Source organism: Anser cygnoides, chromosome 6, assembly GCF_040182565.1.
Source record: "Anser cygnoides isolate HZ-2024a breed goose chromosome 6, Taihu_goose_T2T_genome, whole genome shotgun sequence".
Lineage (NCBI taxonomy): Eukaryota > Metazoa > Chordata > Aves > Anseriformes > Anatidae > Anser > Anser cygnoides.
Window position 1 is genome coordinate 29,212,364 of NC_089878.1, and position 11,083 is coordinate 29,223,446.

The 11,083-nt window shown below is 36.5% G+C and overlaps 1 long non-coding RNA gene across 2 annotated transcripts; it reads left to right on the forward strand.

Annotated features, from left to right (window-relative positions):
* Positions 1 to 352: 352 nt before the first annotated feature.
* LOC106034230 (uncharacterized) lies at positions 353 to 9,987 on the forward strand. Of its 2 annotated transcripts, XR_001205869.3 has the most exons (5): positions 353 to 440; positions 4,665 to 4,723; positions 7,899 to 7,946; positions 8,619 to 8,787; positions 9,688 to 9,987. It is a non-coding gene; the product is annotated as an uncharacterized lncRNA (long non-coding RNA). The 2 variants fall into 2 exon arrangements; XR_007158925.2 differs by lacking the exon at positions 4,665 to 4,723 and having other exon boundaries at positions 359 to 440.
* The last annotated feature ends 1,096 nt before the right edge of the window (positions 9,988 to 11,083 follow it).

Sequence of the window (11,083 nt, forward strand, 5' to 3'; positions counted from 1 at the left end):
AGACGGTAAGAAGAATGAATTGGTCCAGGCAATATCAAAACTAAGCTCATAAAAAATGCACATTAAAAGAAAAAATGTAGATTAAAATGAAAGAATGAAAATGAGAATGTACTCAGCTGTAAGAACATTTAATTATAGCTCTTGCAAAAAGACTGAATTAATATAATCAGTAACATACAACTATTTTCCGGAGCCTTTTGCTGGTCTGCCAGGTCCTACAGTGACTATAATTTCTAATTTAAAAGTCAAACAAACAACATTTACCTAGTCATGAACACTTAAGTAATTAACCCCACAGTCATACAACAATTGTTGGATCACAGGACAGAATTTCTGTGAAATAATCAAACATTCTAGACTGAATCCTTGGATGTCATTTCTAGATCTGGAGAACAAACATCTACAAAGCATGGATAGGGCAAAACCCTGCTCGTGCTAAGGTATTGACCTTACTGAGTCGAGTGAAGAATCAAAAGTTTCTTTAGGTGAATAGTATGCAGTATCTCATATTTTTTCTGATCACCTCAAAGGTGATGTGGATTTTTGTTCCTGTTGTTGTTGGATTGTGTGTGTGTGTGTGTGAGTGTGTGTATCAGTCTGTTCCCATGCAAGCCTGAGGACTGCTTGAAGTCCACAGGTGCTGTACTTAATTTGCTCAGGTGCCACTGCCACAGAGTGAATTTTCCTGTGTCAAGAAGTTTGTGCTGGCTGCATCTTGAGCTTCTAGATGTCTCCTGAAGTATGTGTACACAAGAAGAGGTGTCTCTGCTGTCCCTTCATCCTGTAATGTGGAAATAGCAATGGTGATAGCTTCTGGTAAAGACACCAGAGGACACAGTCCTTCCTGTATGAAATGGGAGTGGGGTGGGGTTTCTTATTCCCAGCATATAGTTTTGGTATTGTGGTAGATAGTCTTCCTAAAGGCAGTGGGAAAACAGTTCAACTCCCAATATTTCTACCAAAGTGCAAACAACTTTGGTATTATCAGAAAATTGTCAGTACTTAACGAATAGCCATGCTGCTTTTGACCAGCAATCACAGTGTAGTGTAATTTTAATAAAACCCATTGTTACTTCCCTCTGGCCTTTCCAATAGCCTGCTTTCCTCTCCCCAAAAACTTTCATCTCACTTTCTTTTGTCAAACACATTTTTACTGTTTGAACTTCATTCAGTGTCTGGCAAATAATAGATAATAGATTCAGAGGATTTTATATTAAAATAGTGCTTTCCATCTAGATGATTACCAAGACCTATATACTTTGAATGATAAATTATGGATCAGTTCCTTAACCAGTGCCAAGCTTGCTTGAGATTAGTAGGGCTGTATTGAATTGCATCACTTGGGGTCCATTCTCTCTGTTATGGAGTATTTCTCTTCTCCGTGACTGTGTAAGTAGCTATTGCCAGAATACAATATGGCAACAATTTAATAATTTTTTGTTGTAGGCTTCTCAGTTATGTATCACATAGAAAAAAGGAAAAAAAAAGAATCTCTAGGTAGAGCTAGGGTAACTATAGTGAGTGAAAGGAGAGAACTGAACAATTTATGAGAGCCTTTCTAGGTCTATGTTCTACATTTCTTTACCTTACAATTTGAAACCATACTGACTGTTTTGTAATTCTTTGTTAATAACATTATTCACATGCAAATTTTACCAAGATTTTCAAACTCTCTCTCTCTCTCTCTCTCTCTCTCTCTCACACACACACACACACACACACACACACACAAAAATAGTAAAGAGGAAAAGATGCTGGAAAACCTTTTGTGAATATAAGTGGTCAAAAGCTGGTCTATATTTCAGCCATGTGACTGAGAGCACAGCAGTGCGGTGTCACCCAGAGTGGTGGAATTGATGTAGTTCTGAATTAACAGAGATATCACATACTGTTAAAAACTCTCATTCACTCTTTTCATGTTTCTCTAAGGCTGGGATGTATTTGCATTCAGTGAAAACTCAGTGTAGGAGGGTAATGTTAAAGCAGAAGGATCTATGATCCTGACCAGCAGAAGATCACTGAAATTGCAATGTTTTATTTTGCTCTCTTTATGGTACTCTTTTAGCTTGTTCAACTGACCATGCTCCTAGTACAGCTATATGTGTTCAGCTGCAGAGCTGCTACCAATTTAACAGTATGAATCCTTTGTTTAAGCAAGATACATGATCAGGGCTTAGCCATTGTTCTGTCTTTCAGTGCCATCATACTGCATTTTAGCTCCAAAGTTAGTCCGAATAGATAGAGTGCATCATATGGTAAAATATATCGGGTTACCAAGATGATGAGCCAGTACTAGCAGGTACATTGAAAGCTATCAAAATCCCAGTTTGAGAGATATGACAGGTAGTTTCAAGAATAATGATTGATGTCCAGCTCATATAACAATGTTCTAAAACCCTAACGCTATCCTTGTTCAATCTCATTTTATGGTAGCCATGCATGAATTGCTTAGCAGCCTATTCTGAGCCTTGAGAATGAGAGATTTCCCAGGGGTTGTTCAAGTGAACCATTGATAAGTTTGCTTTCATGAAACCTGGACAAATGATGGGAATCACTATCAGTTGTTCAATAGTATTCAAGAGGCTTGAAGGCCACACCCTGTGTTTTTTGAGAAAGATTAATCACCGAACTGCAGAGCAGTTCTTCTGAAGCACATATTCTCCATCAAGAAAAGCTAACAATATAGATATCAAGAAGCAGTAAAAAGTGCTCTGTAAAAAGGATACCAAATCATGATTGTTATGGCATATGAATATAAGCTAGAACTATGAAGGTTCCTGTCCAGAGCTCAATATCTCCAAAGGCCAAGGACGTTTGGAATTACTCCTGTCATAGACAGGATCAAGATTTAAAGTAAGGACTAATATAGAAATTTTCCTACATTTCAAGGTAGTTTTAGAAAATTGATAACTAAAGAAATTTTAATTTTAGTTGCAAATCTTACAGAGACAAGTATTATTAGCATATGTTAGAATTTGGGATATAGCCCTTAGAAGGATAATGTTGATAATAGCATCTTGCGTATCACTAATTAATTCTAACCAGTTTTTAAAATCTTCAGCTTGTCAGAGTTTCACCACATTTTCACTATAATTATAAAGATTTTCTCTTTAACTTGACACTAGAATTACAATCATGAATATAATTCCATATAACTTCATAATTTTCTAGTAATATATGGGAAAATATTCAAACAAATCAATTAAAAATATTGATGGTGACTCGAAAGCTGAATTCTGCCAGTTTTTTTTTTTTTTTTGATAACTTGTATCTTATATAAGACTTCAGGCATGTCTCTTCTGCAGATATATATTATAAGAAATGGTGAGCAAATCTTCCAGGCCATAAACATGTAATCACTTTATATATAATACCTCTAGAGAACAGAATGGAATAGTTCATACCTTCCTAATTTCAGCCCCAGTTACCCTCCAGGAGAATGAGAAAAAGAACGAGGTATATGGTTTGCTATTTTTTTGTTTTTTTAAATTATCTTCTTACTCAACTGTGTGTCTTTCAGTCCCTTCAAGCCTATGTTTAGTGATGATGTTTCAACTGAGCTAGACAAAGAAGCTGATGAGAAATGAAGAAACACCTCTCAGTTTGGCATGCAGTTAAGCAGCACTTGTGGGTAGAGAGAATTTGGTCTTCACAAACTGCTTAAAATAGAGAAAAAAAATCTGAATGGCTTTTTTTTTTAAAGCTACAAAAGGAGCAGCAGTGTCATTCATGATTATTCTGAAGTGATCACCAAATCCATTGTGTTGTTATGGCTTATGAAATACTTGAGTTCTGTTAAGGTACTAGAAATTCATTTCTAGTAATTCCTGCATAACTTAAATGACAGACTGGTACCTTTTTTTTTTTTTTTTTTTTTAGAGAGAATTAAAAAAACCAACACACTGAATGCATCAGACAGCATTTTAATGAACTTTTTAATATACGTTAAAAAGTGTATTCATAAAGGCTGCTAATTGTGCACACATCAGTGTGAAAAGAATGTGGTTAATATATAAAACTACTCACAATCAGTTCTGCAGAGCTAAAGGAGACTTCAGGATGAGTTAGGCAGTGTTGTAGCTTTTGAAATAAAGTGTGTAAATTCATGTCCTAGTTTACTTTATGGTAACTTGCATTTACACCCAGATATGGATCATGGATCATACAGAAAGTATCTCACAGAAGAATGTCCATCCCATCATCTTTCTGTGATACTGGGTTACTTTATTGCTTTCTTGTAACGCAAGGGCCAACAAGTGTGGATCAGCAGAATTCTGAAGTGCAAAAAATGAATTTATTTATGATTTATGTTTCCTTCTGGCCTGGTTTCTGCAGTTCTAACTTGAACAGAAAATGTGGAAACATCTTTTTCTCAATAACAGCTACAGAGCTGAACCTTCTGTTCATTTTACAGTTAAACAAAACTATGTGTTAATCTCATTTGGATATAAGAAACATGAAATGAGCCTATACAATCTATTATACTTGAAAGGACAGATTTGCTGGTGCATACAGGTTGTTCAACAGCATTTCAATAATGCTATTAAAACCATATTTAAAGCTATTCAATGTCATTTGAATGGCACAAAGTGGGTAGAGCACATTAGTCAATTTGTCATTAATCCAGCAAAAGACATTACTGATGTTTTTCTTTTTTCCTTTAGAGCTGTTAAATGAATGCAATGTTAGACCAGAAGAAAACCTAGCAGAAAGTCTATATCTGGTATGAATTTTCAAAGCAAATTCCTAAGTGTTTGTCTCACACACACTATTTATGTGAACAATGGAGTCATTGAGCAATTAAAAAGATAAATCTATCCAGTGTGACTGAAAGTAAAACCAAAACAAACATTGTGAGTTCTGATCTCTGAATCTTAGCAGAGGTTAGAGTGTTCAAAACAGACTCCTTCCATGAGCTTGTCATCTTCAAAACTGGTCTTTTTACATTTGTATCTCTTGGTCTAATGAAAAATACCCTCTAAACAAATGTTTCATGCCAACGTGGTTGCACTGCAAAATCGAGCCAAGCCTTCACAAAAATGAAGAACAAGGTTTTCCACTGCTGTTTTTTTTTTTTTTTTTTCTATAGCAAAACTGGAGTATTTTATTCTTTTCCTCTTTTTCCAAATTGCTAAATGAGATTAAAGATAGGCGTGAGTCAAAAACTCCATTATCTCCGGAGTCCCTGTATACAACTGGGAATGGTAACTTGTTCATAGGTGTGAGCAGGAAATTGCTGTATCTGAGTTTTAATCTACTGTAGTTTCAAGTGCGATGAAAATAGTATGGAAGGACATAAGAAACCATCTTAATTTACAGCAAGGATAATTTATTAGGGGGGGGGAAATAAAAATCAAAAACCTGTAAATACACAAGTGTACTAAAGGCATCTATGAAATTTTCTTTGAGGCTTCTAAGAACAGATTACATTAATATATCTGATATATCTCTTTCAGTCCCAAACTAATTTTCTTGCATTATTTCAGACCACACCATATATATGTGTTTGTCCTTTCCTTTGTATTTTAGGAGAAAAAAAAAAAAAAGTTTAGGAAGTCCATGTTATGAATTTTATCAATTCTCTCCTTGTAAGTTTTAAATCAAATGATCTGTTCCAATGAAAAGTTTGAAAAAAGTACAGAAATCCAACAGCCAGGTTAGTTCCCAGAAATGTTGTTAAAGGTAAGAGATAGAAGGGAGACAGAGTGGGAGAGAGAGAGACCCAGTTTAGAGACTTCACATAAAGAAGATCTGAGGTGTGAAGTCAAAAGCTAGCTGCCCTACTTGGTTTGCTGTTAGTTTAATAACACGAACATACTTGCCATCCCTTGACATGTAGATTTAAATTTGTTATACCACCTCCTGGCTCAAAACCATCCCTTAGGATGGAGGCAGTGGAAAAAATTGAGCACAGTTTGAAAAGGAAGCCTATGTGTGTGTATGGCACATAGAAGTTTGTGTGGTACTACAAATACAGTACTCCGTATTGGGAATGCAGTACAGAGAAAAAAGGACATGGATAATGTGAAATCCTTTTGCTAGCATAGCATCTCTTGCACAAATGAGCAAACGCTCCACCACAATAAACACAAGACTCAAAAATGAATAGTGCAACATATCTGCAGGCTGCTGTTGAAAACATTTTAATATGTTAAGCCTGTTTGTCTCCAGACAGGTGACATCATACTTCTTTCTAGCAAGACAGGAGATTCTTGAGCACATTAACTAAAAAAAGTACCTTTCACAATTTTATATTACTGAGCAAAACTTCTGAACAAGTGGTCTTTTTAAAAAGCTATCCAAATTAGAAATAATAAAGGATAATTTCTTGCTCTTGAATCCTATCAGGAAAGTATCTTTCTCCTTTTTCAATAGAAAAAAAAGTCTGGTAATACCAGTTCAGAAGAAATTCACTGGTGACTGCAACTCGTACAGGTAACAACATGGAGATCAGAAGGCTGCCAACCCGAGTAAAACCACCACACCTTCCCCAGAATAAAAGTTGACTTTCAAATGAGAAAATCATGGACATTCTCATCTACAGTGGACTGAAAAAAAAAATACATATTATGATCAATATGCTAATATTAGAACAAGAATTATTACCAATATTATTTTTTCCTATTATTATAGAGCCAAATAATGTACCAAAAAATAAAATAAAAATCTCAAAAAGAAGGTTTCCATCATCAATATATTCCACCTGCAAGAAGTAGATTAGCTTAGTTATTGCTTTAGAGCTCCAGGTTGGTAAGATTTTCCCAATGTGCTTTGATGCTGGAGAAGTCATGCTCCCTACCTGCTAGCTATCCAATCTTTTCCTGCCCAATCTAAATGGCAGTGTTTTAAACTGGCAGAACAGTATGAGATTCAGTGGTGTGTGTGAGAAATCTCAAAGCTCTGGCCCAGCTTGGATATCTTTAAAAGCCAGTGTATACAGCACTCCATAGATCTCATTACCATCAATCAGTTCTGTTATGGTGCAGTCTAGAAGTTTCAGCTGAGCACGGGGCTGTTATTTCTCCGTGCACTGTGTGAGCATGGAAGAGACTGTCTGTGCTTTAACAAGTTTAGTGTTTAGACAGAAAAGGCAGACAAGATGAGAGAGGAAGCAAAGACATAACCAGATTTAATTTATCCAAAGTGTTGTTCATGACCGGGGGCTGGGTCTGAACCTAGAACCTAGATCTCTTGACTTACTTTGATGCCCTATCTTCTTGTATGCATTCCTTCTAAATTATCCATGCAGCTTTGTTCCATGATCTTTCACACCGGTGTTCTCTGTATGAATACATGCTTTATTCATTGCTCAGCCTCTTTTCTAATGAAGAAAGCTGCTTTTCTCATACATTGGAATATATTAGGTTAGACTCCATCTCAGCTGGCATCCTTAGGATTTTCCACTTCTTTTTCTTCTCTGTATATATCACTTCTATCTATCAGCATGTCTCTCTGCCGACAAATGTCCAAAGATTATTTTAAAAGCCTGACCTGTCAAGCAGCTGTTTCCAGTGCTGCTGAACAACAATTTAGAATCTCAAGTGACACAGACAGCAAGCAGGAATCATCCGCCTAAAACTCGGACCCAGAGGCACTCCCATAGCATTGAACTCATGTTTATGCAAATGGACAACTGTTACTGCAAGTATGAAATAATTATTCCTCTTCTTATCAATATTGTTTCTGTTTCTGCCAACTAGTGGGCAGACACCGTAGCAGTTTTAAGTCAATTACCTAGTCCTTGTAGCTGATTTCCGAATGAAATACATTTATATCCCTTATTATAACATGCAAAAAAATGAATTGTCATGATCAGTATAATGATCACTCAGAATCCTCTGAGTTTGCATATTTCTCTTAGTAACGTGCAAGATTTTTTTTTGAAAACCTTGTTCTAGGTGAACGTCTGGACCTAATTCCAAGATGACACACAGAGGAACAGACAGGTATTCTTTTGATAATAAACTCGTGCTGGTTGGAGCAGCCACAGGCAATCTGGAATAATTTTTGTCAGTGGTTTCAAAATGGTAGAAACGAGACAAAAATGAAGTTCATTGAGGTTATTGGGATGTCGTTGAATGAAATGGCAGAGCTTTGGGTGGGTCAAGATGACAAAATTGTGCTTGCAAAGTAATCCAGCCAGTGATTTTATTTCCTGAGGAAAAACACTAAATGCTCACAGATTTAAATAAATAAATTGTAGGTAGCTGCATGCCTAATTCCTCACACAACTGACTGAAAATGCACCCCCTAGGAGTTGAATTGATAAGTACCTGTCAAATTCTGCTTTAGTGCTGTTTTTTCATGCAAATAGAATCCTCGGCAATAAATCAGATCCTCGGTGTGCAGTTTTCTTAAGTATATGTCTGGTGTCATTAAACAAACAAAAAAGTAACATACCAGGTTAGAAGAATGAAGTAAAGAACATTGCTTTAAGAACACTGTAGAATTTGAAACAGCAGTTAACAATCTACTTCCCTTCAATGAGTAAATACCCTTACAGACATTGTTGACCTGACTGGTGTCTTTTTTTCTTTTGCCTCCCTGTGGCTTTAAACTTCTGTTACAACTTTTTTAATCACTCATTTTACTTTTTTTTTTTTTTTTTTTTTTGATAGGTGTTTTTACACAACGGATGAAGAGTAATGAATAAGATCATGGCTGGCTTTATGACCCATTCTGACAACGATCACATCTTCTCATACTCCAGAACCTGTGTTTTCCCCCCTATAGTCTGATTGTCTTATGTAATTACAACATCTCTGGAGAAGAGATGGCCAACAACAGGTATTGTTGAACCAAGGCAAGACATGGTTTTACTTGAAGCCTGTAGGTGCTGATACAATACCAAAGCATCAGATCTTAGGGAATAACCATAACAACATTTACAGTTGAAACTGGAAATCACAATGCAGGAGATTTAATGATTTTTCTCGTGTGAAATCATTATGAACTCTGTCGCAAAAACTTCAGGAGAGAGTTTAAACAAACCTAGATGAGTTCTTTGATATCAGCAAAAACTTGACCGTTCAGAGAAGCTTGAGAGAATTGTTTCCTTATTTTAGCATACCTCATTGGGAGAGATCTTGCCAAGTCAGGATGTAAAAACCTTTAATTGCTGGGTGTACCAGTCAGGGTTGTGCCCACCTATTAATCTTCTGAAATGCTGTTTATATAACAATGCTTCATGGTGGATTTAGCGATAATACTAAAAGAAATGCCATCCACTATCATAAAAATGAATGAGTTTCTAGATCAAAGTTTTTGTCAAGTATTCAGCATAAAATAGTACTTTTTCAGACTCAGCTATCCTGGGTCAGGCATTTGGTGTGTATGTGTATTCTCTTGTTGTTTAACCAAAAGGTAAAACAGGGGTTTCACATTAGGTTTGCATGTAATTTAACCCACAGATCTAAGTCAACAGAATTTTCAGAAACAAATGCTAACACTTGTCCATGATCAAGTAGTATGAAGTTTGAGGTATGTTGGTTGCACCCCGCTTTTTTTATGTTTTATTTTTTTTGTCTGTGTAATGTAGCATTTAGATTTGACAGTCACAAAGAGACTGTAATTTCCTTTTCTGCCCTGTTCTCATCAACACCATATTTGAATGTCTTCCTGAAATATGTTAACTAGCAGGTCTAACGTTTTCATGGGTTTGTCTGTTCTTTTAACTTCTGCCCATAGGTAGAAGACCATCCAGGTGCACATCTGGGGGTCATCTAGTCCAGCCTCCTTGAAGTGGAAATAGTGCCAACACTGAAGCATTGTTTTGTCCACACCTAGTTTTGAAAATGTCCAAGAATGGAGATTTCACAGTCTGTCTGGACAACCTATTGCAGTGCAGCAGTGGTTTTCTAAGAGAAGTTTTTCTTTTTTGTTTTGTTTTGTTTTTCTGAATGCCCAGCCTGAAGCTTGCAAGCTGCACATTGGCTGTCGCCCCTTGTTACACTGTCTGATGCTACTTAGCACCATTTGGCTCCCTCAGTCTTGTAACCACCCTTTAAGTAGTAACAGATTTCTGTGAGTTGCCTCTCAGCTTTCCCTTTGCTAGGATAATCAAGCCCAATATCACTAACCTCTCCTTGTTGATCATATTGTCTGTGCCCCACTGCTGTGGTTGCTGCCTGCTCAATCCTCCCCAGTTTCTTCAGTTCTACTCTGAGCTGTGAGGACCAAAAGTGTGCACAGTAGTCCAGCTGGGGCCTCACCACTGCTGTGTCTACAGATAAAGAGAGAAAGAGAATATATCTGTGCCCATGTGTTGTTGTGTTGTTATAGGACAAAAGACAAGATCAAAAAAGCACCTTCCCTTTAGAAAGAAGGTGGTGAATTTTAGACTTGCTTTGTAGCTCTAATGTAAAATAATTCTAAAGTATAAGGCTGTCTCTGATAGCATTTGTCCTGTTCTTAAGGAGGCTTACCTGAATTCTAGAAAGCTCCATTGTTCCAGAGTAGCCAAGATGGCCGTGATTTGTTTCCCCAGTACATTTGTCAAACTTGTAAAAAAAAAATCAAAGACAGCTGAAGGTCATGACTGTAAATTTAAGATAGACCTTTACTTGCTGCAAATAAACTCCAGTTTATTGAGTTAAGTGGCTGCCCAGTGATTTACCGTGTAAATAAAAGCTATTACAGGGTTTGCTTTTACATTTTGAGAATTCCCAGCAAAACAAGAAAAAAAAATGTATTAACTTCTCAGGAACTCTTATTACATATGGCTTGCTAAAATGCATGAATTAATGGCAATCACAACAAAAGTCAGAATTAAGCATCCACACAAAAACGTCTGAGTTCAGGAGCTAGTACTGACAAAGGTAATCACCTGTAATTATCACTATGTACAAAAAGTGTATTAACATTTATATTTTCTTGTCTCCTCCTATGGTTCAAAGTTGTTATAGTGAAGGTCTGTAGTGATGGATGAGATGCAAGTATTTGGCCTTACTTGGAGCATTGCCTTCTCCTCTGGGCTTCTCATTCTCTCTTTAATATACAATTCATTTATTACCTGGACTTGAATTCTACTTACTGGAGAATCACCAAGGTTAGGTTTATTCTGCCATTTGTAATGCAGTAGATT